A 15,143-nucleotide genomic window follows, 5' to 3' on the forward strand; every position below is an offset into this window, starting at 1 on the left:
TTTTATATTTATGTGTTTTCATTATTTAGCTTTTAGCTTTGAAATAGTTCTTATTCTTCAAAATTAGTCTAGTTTATACATAATGATTGCATTTAATGTGGAAAAAATGTTTTCTTTATCTCATGTAGCACATGAAAATCTTTTTTTTAATCAAATTTGAAATTGTTATTATGAATTTAATTAAAAAATTAACCTTCAAAAGTAGGAAAAAGAAGAAAGACATGCACTTTGTTTGTTGTCTATGTTGGTTTCAAATTCTCATTTCATAGAGTGCCATGTTAAGTAACTAATTCTTTTACAACAAATTCAGTAATTTCTCTTTGAAATATTTAAGTTTGTAATCACACGATAAGATTGCACTTTGTAGCTGATGTATCATAAATGAAGAATCATTTAATCATTCTATGGTACAAGTGCAAGGTTAATTTTCTCTATATTTTGTTGTTACAAGTTGGTATTTTCAAATAGTTTATTATCCTGACCAGGAAGTAAGGTATGTTAAATGTATTTGGTGGCAGAGGTGATTAAGTTAATAATGAGAGGTTTGTTTTCAAAGATATTTGAGTCCCACATCACCGAAAGAGTAGTAAGAAGTGTGGAGCTTGTGGTACAAAAGAAAAGTGTGAATGGTTATGCGACATACTTACCTGGACGGGATCAATGGGTGATCAAGAAGGCCCATGGTCTAGGATAGTGACTTCCATTGCACTTGGGAAGGGTGCTATTCTAAGGTATGTCCAAGTGGCAGAACCTACATCATAATTTGTGGCAGAGGGGGTCTGCGTTCGCGCGACCCCAACATTTCGTTCATAAGTTTTGTTTTGTTTGTGAAATTTAGGTTTATTCAGGTTTATCTATAATCTTAAGTGTTGTGTTGTTTGTGTAGTTCACGTTTTCCCACGGTCTTTAAGTTCTTCTCTGTTTTAGCATAAATCTATGTTTGTGTTGGTTCAGTATAAATCTTCGTTTGTGTTGGTTCAACCTGTGTATGTTGTTTCCTATTTTGTTTTTGGTTGCTTATATGCTCTTTTAAGTGGGATTCTTATGTTTATGTAGTCACCAATTATGTCATTTAATAGTACCTATCTGATTATCCAATTTAACTCTTCATATTAAAGGTTGAAGGTTAATTTATTATAGTATTCTCATTGAGTTATTATTTTTTATTTTTTTATAGTTTCTATATTTTATTATGTAAATTTTGTTCAATTATTAAAATCCAAAAACATTAAACCTTACAATCAGAATGGATATTAAGAAGTAGTGCAAAATCTTTCTACAACGAAAAATATTTATGCCAGACAAGTATTTTAGGGAGAAGCTATTCTAGTTTATGTTTCGATATCTAAACCGTTGAGGCCACTCTAGTTTATGTTTTGTTTTGGGACAACACGTAAGTACTCAAATTGATACTAGAAAAATGAAAATATATAAGATTAATAGTAATACACATTAAAAGAACTAATGTTTTGCTTAATGGTTACTTTCTTATAACTGGTTTACTTTTAATGCTCAAACATTTTATAAAAAACTCATTTTACTTTCGATTGCAAAAAATGAAAAAAGAAATTTTACTTTTGAATTGATTTTGTTTAATAGTTTAATGGTCACCAAAGTGTACAATTGCACAGGCATATGAATGTACCACAAGTAATATAATTTTCTTTCCACACTATTCTTCAACGTATGTATTGTTTCCTTTTGGTTACAAGTACGCAATGATTCTGTCTAATTCTGAGTTAAGAACCAGAATGTATGTATCCTTCTTTGGTTCAAGGAAAATATAATAGAATTTATGGTACATGCTCACAATTTTCAGGTTGAAGGCAATGCCTCTGTTTCTTTTGGTACAATGACAACCAAGCGGATTGATGAATTAAATGCTACAACCCATCGAAACTCCTCATCCAAGTGGCATAACAAATGTCTTTGCCTCCATCAAAATTCCTCTTAATTTGAAGTTGAAAATGCATAGTAGAGAGAGGAGTGTGAGTATTACTTAATCCTCAATGCATCACCTGTGAGGAGGAGCTCTATAAAAAGCTGCTATGGATGTGGGGAAAAACATTTGTCTTATTCCTTCAGCCTTGATGATTGGAAATATTATGCCAAACGCACACTGAAAGATATATCACTGTTAACATACAGTACTAAGATAATGATTATGGACACTGCAGAAGAAACCCCCATTCTGTAAATATGGAATAAACTTTATCAATTTCAGATAGGAAAGCATCCTGAAGCTCAGGTGGAATCTGTAAATTACACTAGATACAAAGAAGATAAAGTAGGAATAAACTTTTTTGCTTCTTTGAAACAAGTAAAATTGGCTACTTGTATACTACAAGTAATGATTGATAAATCACAGCTGGACTACACACATGTCAAGCACATGCAGTATCATAACAGATACCTGGGAAGCAACTGTAGTCTTCAGATAATTGGCCATTCCGCTCCAAATAAGAGGGACTTTTGGACTTGGTATATCAACTAAGCAGCGAACCTCAGTGCTGCTGATACGATAAAATAAGATAGGGGAAGGATCAACTTGAATAACATGCCCATGGGAGTTGACAATTCTCCAGAACTAAACCCACGAAAGAGGAGGGTACTTCAACCTGGCAAGTGGCTAATAACATATTAGGGGAGCCAAAACTTGTGCAAAACTGATGAATCAAATCCTCCAGATTTCATAACATCTACAAACTGTGTCTGAATTGATCATAAGCACGATATATGGTGTCACTAAAAGGAAAGTATTGTCACTCAACTATTTAGAAGACATTTTAACCTTGGGGTGGCAAAGAGACCGACGCAGATTTGAGAAACAACCATCGCAAATAACTGTGAGGGGAGCATATGCTTTAAGTTGTTCACCACCTTTAGTTCTGTACAGGGCCCCTACAACAGTTTTGTTATCCTGTTCAAGAAGAGATGTCACAGTGCCCTGCTCCATTCGTACACTGAACAGTAAACAAACCAGACAATATTATCAGGCAAAAAAGAACACTGCAAACAATAATTTCAATTAAAAATTAGTAATTTTTTAGGCTTATTTTCTTGCCTTGTAAATAATTTTAATAATTAAATTAACAATCAAAATATATTAAGGACTACAATTGCAGAGCAACAACCTTTTCTCTCATCATCTGTATAAAACGTCCATCATAGAAGCTCCTGCCAACCACTTCAGCATGAAACTTCTCCAAAGGATAAGGCAGCTTAGTTTTTTTCCCATCCATGAAAAGAACATATCCTAGCACCCTTTGTGCATCAATTTGATCAACACTGTCTGACAAAGGATACACACAGCACATGGAAATATGAGAATGGTATCTCAACAAGCTTAATTCCACCACACTTAAACATAAGCAAATTTCGGCGCATAATACATAAAAAATTAAGAAACATACGCTTAATTCCACCACACTTTAACAAATTGTAAGAGAATATGAATAAAATGAATATTTAGCACAAGGCACACAAAGCGAAAGGCGCATAGCAGTCTTCAAACATGGTAATAGTTATAAGTTTCATTTCAATGTAATGTGAGTGGCAATTGGGAATTTGCGCATGTATAAAACTAATCTGTCTACCCGTGCAACGCACAGAGTTTTTTTAGATGTAATATTTTTGGTAACAGCAATGGGTTTTTGGATATTTAATAATCTATATGATGAGAATCTAATATTTTTAAAAGATGTTAAAGTGTATAAATAGAATAAATCAATTTAGAATGTAATTAAAGTGGTACGTGAAGTTAATATTTTATTTCATTTTATGTTTTTTTGTCTATTCTGTTATCTTCAACAACCAACAACAAAAATATAACTAATACACTACTTTGTTAAAATAAGAATAAAAAAGAATAAATTACATACCTAGAATGTCTTATTTGTTAATCAACTTCATAAATTCCTTTTGTACACAACGACTTCTTCATTCAACCTTTTCTGTAGCATGATTTTCCTGCATGGCAGAGCATAAAATAAATAAGTTGATCTATATTTATACCAGCTTTGAAATGAAAACAAAATTAGAAATGGCATACCTATAAGTTCTTCTTTCTCAAAGAGTTTCAAATATTTCTTTGTAGACAACGTTTTTAGTTGTGTTTGTTACCTTTCCATCTTCATCCAATATAAGTATTTTCAATCCTCTTTTGGTTTTGACTCTAGAAATAGCAACATATAGTTGGCCATGTGTGAATACAGGTTGTGGAAGATAAAGGCCGACTCTAGAAAGTGTTTGTCCTTGACCTTTGTTAATCGTCATTACAAAGCATAATGATATCGGAAACTATCTTCTTCGAAATTTGAAAGGCAACCCTGAATCAGATGGCACTAAATCCATTTTGGTATAAAAATCCTGTCACCAATGTTTTTTCTAGTAATTACAGTTGCAGAGAGTACATTCTTGCCTAAATGGTTCACTTGCAATCTTGTGCCATTGCAAAGACCTTTCACTTGATCAATGTTTCTCAAGAGCATAATTGGCACACCTGTTTTCAACTTGAGTTTATGATTTGGTATCCCTGAACATTTGATATCATTTAAAAATTCAGATGTAAACCATTCAGATTGGACTTCATCTTGTTCATCAGATTGGCAAGGTGTATCTGAACTTAAATAAGTCACCTCTTCACCACCGATTAAAGACAACATGAAATCATTTACTTGCTCTACAAAATCATTTGTTGGGCACAAAATTGCTCCATCATCAAAATAATTAGGCTTCAGCATGTTAACCACAAATTGAGGATAGACAAATTCAACCAATGCCAATAAAGGTAAATCTGTATTTGTAATCAGGAGCTGTTCGGGAATTTCAACCATGCACTCACCATTCTCATTTAGATCCATTTTTCCGTCTCCAATCTTCAATATCCAATCAGCAAATTCTTGGATCTCGTTGGCTGTTTGAGTATTTGATGTAGTACTTAATCTCATGTTCTTGGAAAATTTTAGCACTTTACAACAATTCCATAACTCTGAATAGTTTATTGCTAATTTGATGATATCAAACCTAGATCCTTTCTTGATAACTGGTAGAATTTGTCTAAAGTCACCTCCCAACACAACTGCTTTGCCACCAAATGGTTTGTCATTATTGGCATCATCAACATTTCACATAATATCTCTTAGTGTGCTATCAAATGCCTCAAAGCACATTCTATTCATCATTGGTGCTTCATCCCAGATAATCAAACTGGTTGCCATAAGAAGTTTTGCTCTGAGACTACCTTGTGCTATGTTGCAAGTTGATTCATCATTAATTAACAGTGGAATGCAAAAGGTAGAGTGTGTTGTTTTTCCACCAGGAAGTAATAAAGAAGCAATTCCACTTGATGCTACGTTCAAAACAATCATGCCCTTGCTTCTTAGAGCAGCTGACAATGTCTTCCACATAAAAGTCTTCCCTGTACCACCATAGCCATATAAGAAAAAGAATCCTCCCTTCTTTGAAAGAACTGCTGTCATGATATCCTGATATACATGAATTTGTTCATCATTCAGTGCTTTAAACAAACGGTCATGTTCTTTCGCCATCTCTTCTTTATTATATTGCAGCTCATCAACAATAAATCTATTATTGAATGTATGTACATCTGAAAGATCAAGTTGAGGTAATGAAGGATAATCTTTCAAACTTCTACCATTTGACATTAGCATTTCTTGTATTTCCAGCAGACATATTTTTTGTAATTCAACTGTCTAAATTTCAAGACCTGCATGAAGTAAATAATGCAATTAAAATTTATATCTATGTCAAATTAAATAAATCACAATATAAAATACCTGGAAAGTTCATCTCCTTTCTTTTTTGGTACAAAATTCCATCACATAAGATACTCCAAGTAGAATTCCAAACTATATCTGGTTTAGAAATTGTATTCATCGACAACAAAGTAAAAAGTAATCTTCTAAGTTGATACTCAGAAACAAATTCACTTGCTTCTTTTATTGCATCAATATATTCTTTGTCGTCAGCCAACAATCCCAAAACATAGCAAGCTTCTTGGTATGTTTCATAATATTTGCCATCAATGGTCTTAATGCTTTCATAATCAGTACAACCTTTTTGAATGGTCAGTAATATCCTCAAATAATAAAGTTCTCCAGACCCAAGAGGAATATAAGTAAGTCTACCAATGTTGTAGCCTTTCTTCCTTGGTTTCCATTCTTTTTCTTTGGCAAACCACACAAATTTGCTTGGAAATTCTGAATAAGTCAATTCTTTTCCTTCTGTATAAACTTTGTTAGCCTCAAACCAAGCTAGAAACATTGTGTTAGCATTTTCATATCTATTGAAGACCACATTAATATCATCATCATCTTTAAACAAAGCTAATTGTTGGCAAGGAAGATGAAATGTCAATCTCTGAACAGGAGGCCATCTGTGATGGATGTCAAAAGCAAATATTCTCCAAGCGGCTTCACATGGTGATAGATACCTACAATCGTAATACCTTTTGATCTCATCAATAATGGTTGATTTTTCAGACTGTGCAAAGTTGTTGCTTATTTTAAGAGTAGCTTTGTCAGGACCTTTGTTCACATATTTGAACAAATATTTTATTAAATTGGTCTTGTTGCAATACTTTGTATTGACGTGAGCTTGATACCTCATTAGAAGTCATAAAAACGAAAACTGGCCAAAAGAGAATACAAAGATTTGTGAACATGTTAAAGAAAGAATCGAAAAATATTAAAAATAAGAACAAATAACGACATGAACAAAGCTGAGCTGTAGTCATAATGTTATTATACAGTTCATTTATGCAGCAACAAATAATGAGTTCTTTGTTGTTTAAAAAAGATGCCAGTCTTTGAACAGGTAATTTCAACCCTGTAAACACCAAAAACCAACAACAAACGGAAGAATCACTTAGAGCAAACTAAATATAGAAACTAAAATTACCTGTTTACTTCACAAAGATGAAATGTATTCATAAACTTTAAATAACACTTCATTTCTGCAGCGACAAATACTGAGTTCTTTGTTCTTTAAAACACTTGCATGGTTGTACTCTTCATTTCAAGAATTTAAACACCTGAAACATAAGATCAAGGCAATAATAACTTAGATCTCAGTAAATATAAAAAGAACCATACATGTTCGCTTTAGAAAGCCAAAAAAAATAAGATGTCGACAAAAGAAACATAAGATGAACGGAAATTCTCAAATGCATGTGTTTGTACTCTTCAGTTCAAGCCTGTAAACAAAAGAAACATAAGATGAACGAAACATCAAAGTAAATATAAAAAGAAAAATACCTGTTTGATTGAGAAAGCTCAAAACAAAATATAGATGTTGACAAATACTCAGTTTTTTGCGGTTTAAAACAGATGGATGTGGTTGTACTCTTCATTTCAAGCATTTAAACACATGAAACATACCTATTTGATTGAGAAAGCTAAAAAAAAAATATAGATGTCGACAAATACTCGGTTTTTTGCGGTTTAAAACAGATGGATGTGGTTGTACTCTTCATTTCAAGCATTTAAACACCTGAAACATAATATCAAGGCAAGAATCACTTACATCTTAGTAAATATTAAAAGAACCATACCTGTTGGCTTGAGAAAGGCAAAAAAAATAAGATGTCGACAAAAAAAAAAAAAGATGAACGGAAAATGTCAGATGCATGTGTTTGTACTCTTCGGTTCAAGCTTGTAACCAAAAGAAACATAAGATGAAAGGAACATCAAAGTAAATATAAAAAGAAAAATACCTGTTTGATTGAGAAAGCTAAAAAAAAAATATAGAGCTCGACCAATACTCAGTTTTTTTAGGTTTAAAATAGATGGATGTGGTTGTACTCTTCATTTCAAGCATTTAAACACCTGAAACATAAGATCAAGGCAAGAATCACTTAGATCTCAGTAAATATAAAAAAAACCATACCTGTTCGCTTGAGAAAGCCAAAAAAAATAAGATGTTGACAAAAGAAACATAAGATGAACGGAAAATGTCAGATGCATGTGTTTGTACTCTTCCGTTCAAGCCTGTAAACAAAAGAAACATAAGATGAATTGAACATCAAAGTAAATATAAAAAGAGAATAAGATGTTAGAGAAGAAGCTAAGAAAGACAGAGAAACCCTGAAGATAGAGAAGAAGATGAACAATTTAGGATGTCTGTGAGTGAGAAAGAAGTGGGAAGGTAGAGCCAGAGAGACAAAGAAAGAGAGAGAAAGAAGTGAGAAGGCGGAGGTAGAGAGACAGAGAAAGAGAGAGAAAGAAGTGAGAAGGCGGACGGTGAGAACACAGAGAAAGAGAGAGAAAGAAGTTTCAATTAAAATATTAGGTATCTACGAAAGAGGGAGAGGAGCGGACAGTGAGAACTACAAAAGAGAGAGATTAATTTGTTTTTCAATTTTTTTTCTACGTTCAAAATTCTGAGAGCTTGACACATCAGCCTTTATTACTTTTGTAGATAAAAAAATAAAAAGAGAAGTAGGTTAGATATATTATTTAATTGAAAAACTTTCCTTTTGTTAGTTCAGAATTGTATATAGTATTAGATATATGTTTAGAAAATGGACCATATCCAACCTCAGTCTTGGAATAATCTTGTCTACTAGCCACTTTGATACATACCTTCTAACCCTAACTCAATTAGCTTTAGATATCCTCCTGGCTAGAGAAGTTCACCAATGATTCTGTCTGGCTCTCTTAAGTCTCTCTTAATAACATGGACACATCGTCCTTCCTTCAAAGAATTTAATACATATACTATTACTGAAGATTTCGATACTAACCAATCAAAGCATTCCTTTCCCTTATGGTATTAATATAATTTCCTCGAGTCAAAGCAAGGGAGAGAGACGATGACAATGGGTTGAACAACTTTTGAAAATCCAAATATATAAAATGGTGACAAAATTTAACACAAACTACAGTGAGAAAGGATTTTATGTTGGAGCCTAAAACATGAAAATCACCACCGATGTAGATATGCAACGCTATCTTCTGTAAGGATAACAACCGAATTCCAATTTGAGATCCTTTATCCCGGATTATTTTAGTCGTACCTTCTATATTAAGAATAGGAGGCACTAGAGAACATGATATAGGAAAAGTAGATGATGACGAAGGATTGACCCCAACCAAGGATGGAGGCACATGCTTAAGAAGACTAAGCATGTTTAGAAAGGAAGCTCACTAATCCTTCATCCCTTTCATTTGTGTTCGTTATTTTTCATTCCCAAAGTTGACTTAGTTGAATCAACTTTAGTTAACTTGTTGACCTTTGACTAGGTTTGACTTGTTGACTATAGTTGACTTTACTTAAGCCAACATGCTAATCTATGTTTATTTGCTTTGTAAGTTAATTAAGAGTAAGAAAGCAATGCTAGGTGGCGCATGGTGATTGGGGAGCATAAATGATGTGAAGGAGAGAGTAAAGCAAATGCATAAAACATAAAGTAAAAGGCATGAAGCAAGTGTACCTATGTCCTTTGGTCTCCTTTGTTTTTAGCACACTTTGGCCACTTTTTGGAGACATATGAGACACATTATTTGTCTCCTTTTGTGCTAGAACGAAATTACCCTTGCACACACCATAGTTAGCTTTTTTGTCTCTCATTTTTGTAACCTTATTTGACCTAGTTTCTAGAAGCTAGGGTTAGGTTTTTGTATAGACATCCTTAGGTATCTTTTATTTGCTTAGAGGCCCCTAAACTCTTCTATATAAGGGGTGCTCCTAGACATGTAAAAGGGTTGAACATTTTGAAGTAAAAACACTCTTGTGTCTCAACCATTTGTGAGAGTTTCCTCCCTTGGGAGTGAATAATTTTAAGTCTTATCTTGCATAGCAAGTGGCGGCACACATCCACTCATCTTCAAGGTTGCCATGGCTTCTAGCCTAGCCTTGTAGTGGCGTGCTTCTCACATTTTTACCATTTCTTTCCTTTCCATTTTATGTTTTCTTCTTCCTTTAATTGTTCTTGGTTTTCTGTGATTTATCTGCTTTCCATTTCCCTTTCATTTTGAATCAATCCATCATCTTATTCTCTTGAGCTTTGTGAAAGGAACCTTCACATCTAGATAACTTGCTATCTTAATGTCCAATGGAGATTTCACTTAACTTTCTTAATCAACTCACACTATATTCATTAATCTTCTAAAAAGGAACATGATAATCCTTCATCAGATGACCAAGAAAAAGAAGACTCATAAAATCTAGTTAACACTTGAAAAATTGAAATACTAGTCATTGTCAGAACTCTAAGCATGGCAACCTCACCATTAAATCCATAAACACAACTTTTCCCGTTATTCTCTCATCAAACCATCATGCATACTTCCAACCTATCTATATTTGTAACACATTAATGCTAAAGCTACTTAGAAGTTTTAAACAAGTCAATAGACTTTCAAATTTCGTAATTACATTTCTCAATTTATAATCCTTTTAATTAGAATTTTACTTGTATTCCATAAATAAATGCACTTCACTACGAAATTCAACTATTTAGCACATCACTTGGCAATATCGTTTATTCATTGAGTTAAATTTTTTTAGATAAAAAATGACAAAAAGTAAAAACTGAAATAAATTAAATTAAATAGTTATATAAATTAATTAGCATAATCTTTGTCTATCAACTCCTCCCAAAACAATTTTTAACCTATGCATGGTGTTCATTTTGTGACATGTTCAAGTCTTGAAGTTGGTTGAGAACCATCCTCTCAAACTGAGAATATGCAAGTCCAGTGTTCTTAGAAGGTTGATAGATCTCAATGGCCATGGGTTATGGATCAGAGGCATCATTTTCTTCTTGGTTTGCTCCACTAGTTTCAGCCTCATGATCATTGGCTCCAACTTCAATGTTTGTAGCTTCTTCTCCTTCAACCAGCCATGTGTTACGTATTTTTGTGAAACCCATCTTGTGCATATTGAGTGTGGAAACATGGTTAACCAATCGACTCCTCAATCTTTCCTTCCACATCAACACCAAAATGTTCAATGAACTTGGAGATGAGAACCACATATGGTAACTTGAAATTAGTGAGTGTCTTTGCTTTCAACATGTGACCACGAATGGTGTATGTCCAATCAACCACTACACCATTTTGGATGCAATACATCACCACCAAGTCACATTCATTCAAGGTTGAATGATTGCTCCCCCAAGGCATGATAATTTTAGTCACCACCATGGCTAGCAACCTTTCTTCCAAACGAAGCCTTCCCACATGAAAATTGCGAGTTTGATCACCTTGATTGCGCACACATTAGTTGAAATATTGGACTTTGATGAATTCATCCATAGTAGTTATTTCACCCTTGTGAACTTGCACACCTATTTGCCTTAGGCAAGCAACATCTTTCAATGTTTACCTAGTGATCTCCATGTCAACACCCTTAACCATTGATTTCAGGATGCCATTGCTGAACTTGAGGTTCACATAGAAGACCTTTGCCAAGTCCGAATAGATCTAGCCTAAAAGTTCAACAAAAGCCTTAATTTTTTAGACTTGAAGTGTTGTTCTAGAGTCCCAAAGTTCTTTACCCTCAAACATGATAGACACAACACCTTAGGAATGATCATTTGCTTCCTAGTGATCTTAATCAAGAAGGTTTGGATCCTATCTTCATGCCCTTCGAACCAAACTTCAAGCCTTTCATGATTCAAGGCAATGAGAAAGGATAAAGTAGGTGGGATGGAGTTTTCTTCATCTAACGGGGTTGTTCTTTGTCTACGAGACATGGTAAATCTAGGTTTGGCTCTTACTAGCAGATATGAGTGCAATGCATGATGTTTTTGCATGTATTTATAGAATCAACGTGTGGATTATTAAAATCAGTCAATTAATTTGCACAAATATTGTGGATTCAATGCAGTACAAGGAATCACAACCAATTAAATGTACTGAAATCAATATCAGAGCATAAAGTAAGATGCTTCCCATGCATTTTATGTGCTATCAACTCAAACTAGTTCACAACAGATGCATGCACATTGGCAATCATGTAATTAAAGTGCTTTATGGTCAATTCAATATTAAAAATAGGTTTTTAGTTCATGCACTAGTTGTTATTGCAGCTACTATAGTCCAAACAATGTCATATAATTTGAGTAAAAATGCACCAGGTCATATAATTTGAGTGCAATGACAATTTTAAGTGAAATTTATGTGTTATTTTTGCAAATTTAATAGACTAAAAATTTTTGATCACATGAAATTCATGTTGTGACAGTTTATGTGAAATCTATGTGTTGTTTTGTGAAAAATAATAGATTAAAAACATGTCAGATCACACATTATGCAGATTTTGACAGATTAAGTGAAATCTATGTGTTGTTTTTGTAAACTCAATATACTGAAATACAAACAGTTCACATATTACGCAGAATTTATCACTTTAAATGCAACAATCACATGATCAAAAAAACTTAACAAGCGAAATAAATATCAATACACATTTTTCATGTCCAGAACACCTAATTCAGTTCTAGCTTATTGAATCTATCATGTACAAGTGGTTTAGTGAACAAGTCAGCCAATTGGTTTTCAGTTTTCACAAACTTGATTTCAATTTCACCTTTTTGAACATGGTCCTTTATGAAATGATGCATGATTTCAATGTGTTTAGTTTTAGAATGTTGAATTGGATTCTTAGTTAGGTTTATTGCACTACTATTATCACAATACAAAGGTACCTTCTCTAGCTTTACATTATAATCCATGAGTTGATTCTTTAGCCAAATTATTTGTACACATCCATGTCCAACTGCTATGTACTCAGCTTCAACAGTACAGAGTGCTACACATTCTTACTTCTTGCTATTCCATGAGATTATGCTTGATCTAAGTAGATGGCATGTACCATTTGTGCTTTTCCTATCCAATTTGCACCTTTCATAGTCAGAATCTGAAAAACCACTAAGAACAATGTTAGAATGACTAGGATACCATAATCCAACATTAATTTTCCCTTTCAGATACTTGAGAATCCTTTTTGCACCTTAAACTGAATGTCTGACCTACTTGTTGTAAGATAAAGCAAGGAACCAATCAACCCTCTATATTTGGTTGAATCAACTTGTTGTCCAGTCTCGTCTGCATCTATAAGACAATTTATGGTAGTTGGAGTGGTAGCCTCTTTGCAATCCTCTAATTTGAACTTTTTCAGTAGGTCTAAATAGAATTTTAACTAGCTTTAAAATGTCCCATACTACTTAGTAGGTTAGCTCACCTATCATAGACATTTCAAATTCACCCTGCATAGTTGCAACAAACTCTTCACACATGGAGTTATTATTTGATCCAAAGATTATATCCTCCATACACTTGAACAAATATAACATCACTTGCATGTTTTCTAATAAAGAGTGTTTTATCAATAACACCTCTACAATAACCTTTTTATAAAATAAAATTGCTTACCCTCTCATACCACTGTTGTGGTGCTTGTTTCAAACCATACAAAGCCTTTTTCAATTTGAAAACATGATTAGGATAAAGGGATCTTCAAAGTTAGGAGATTGTGACACATACACTTCTTCATTTAAGAAACCATTCAAGAATTCACTTTTCACATCCATTTGAGAAAGTTTGAAATTACCATTGAAACATATACCAATAATAATATCACAGCTTCTAACCTAGCTACAAGTGCATATGTTTCATCAAATTAAATAACTTTCTCTTGATTATACCCTTTAGAAACTAGCCTATCTTTGTTCCTAAATATGTTACCATCTTCATCCATTTTATTTCTAAACACCCATTTAGTTCTTTTCCAAGGTGTGGAATGTCTCATTTATAGTAAAGAACACCTCCTAAAATGAAAACGAAATGTAAGACTAAAAGGAATGAAAATGTAAGGTGGCCATGTGAAACACATGTGTCTAGATCTATATATAGATCTAAGATTCATAAAAAGTGGATCACATGCCATGTGGCATATCACACATTCCTTATTTAACACATGTGCTAAATGTGCAACTCATGGCTAAGGCTATATGCAAACTTGGTCTAGACTTTTGTAATTAGGCTTGAATGAACCCAATTGCAAAAGCTAGATGTATTATGACCCAAAGCTACTAGTAATTTTCAATTTATTTTCAAAGCATGGCCTAAACAATTGGCCCAAATATAAATCTATTTTAATGGACTTTTGGGAAGTTTGATCTCTTCCTTGGCCCATGGGAGAAGCATTTGGAGTTCTTTAGGCCCATTGTGGTCTTGAAGCTATTAGGTCCAAGAAAGAAGCATCATGATTGGCCTTTGATTGGGCCTATCGCTAGGCCCAAGTCATCACAAACCTAGCTCTTTCCTTTTTCCACAAACAAATTGAACCCGAGAGAAACACAACGGACATCTGACCTAGTTGGGATCCTTGCTACATGCATACCATCAAGCCACCTTTCACTCTCCTCTTTGTGGTCTAGCAACCTCGTGCCTTAATCACGCATAACTTGCCCTATTCTCGCGAACCATCATGTGGCCTTCATCACACACCAGTTTTGCCCTTTTCTCGAACCATGTTCAACAACTATGTAATTCCCTTCAAGAAAGTTTAGTTATGTCACAACGAGCTATGTTCCCAATTTTGCCCGTAACACTTAAGTGAAACCATGTATTTTGACCACCAACAATTGAGTTGACTAGGGACACCTCTCCAATAAAAGAGAAGTTAGATCAAGGGGTTAAATCTAATTAAGCACAATTAAAGGGTTTCTTGGCAAAGCTACTTTCTTAAAAGAGAAGACTTTAAAAGAAAATAATTTTATTTGCAACAAAAGACTACTAAAAGAAATATTTTTACCACATTTTTAAGAAAACTCTATTTTTCTACACAAAGAATAAAAACTATTTAATTCAAGACAAACAAATATTTATTTAAAATTAAAACTATTTTTAGAAAGGAAAATTAACAAAAAAGGGAGTTGTCCCATAACAAGTTTTCTCCAACACTTGCCCAATTGCATTAAACACACCATCCAATGTCAAATTATCACCTCCAAGAAACAATGTAACACTAGTACAAGGAAGAATTTCAATCGCGGTTATTTTGACCTTTTGGTTTCGGTTTTACACCCGAACCATAGGCTATTGAGGTAAAAAAAGGGAGCTGTTTATACCTTGGTTATAAATAAATAAAAAATTAAATGTACTTTTTGTCTT

At 33.5% G+C, this 15,143-nt stretch overlaps 1 non-coding gene and 1 pseudogene across 1 annotated transcript; one reads left to right on the forward strand and one right to left on the reverse strand.

Moving 5' to 3' along the window:
- Positions 1-639: 639 nt before the first annotated feature.
- Positions 640-800, forward strand: LOC114189350. The gene has a single exon (XR_003605653.1). It is a non-coding gene; the product is annotated as a U1 spliceosomal RNA (small nuclear RNA).
- An 864-nt stretch (positions 801-1,664) lies between these two features.
- LOC114188425 lies at positions 1,665-10,756 on the reverse strand (annotated as a pseudogene).
- Between the last annotated feature and the right edge of the window lie 4,387 nt (positions 10,757-15,143).

This window comes from Vigna unguiculata, chromosome 6, assembly GCF_004118075.2.
Source record: "Vigna unguiculata cultivar IT97K-499-35 chromosome 6, ASM411807v1, whole genome shotgun sequence".
Lineage (NCBI taxonomy): Eukaryota > Viridiplantae > Streptophyta > Magnoliopsida > Fabales > Fabaceae > Vigna > Vigna unguiculata.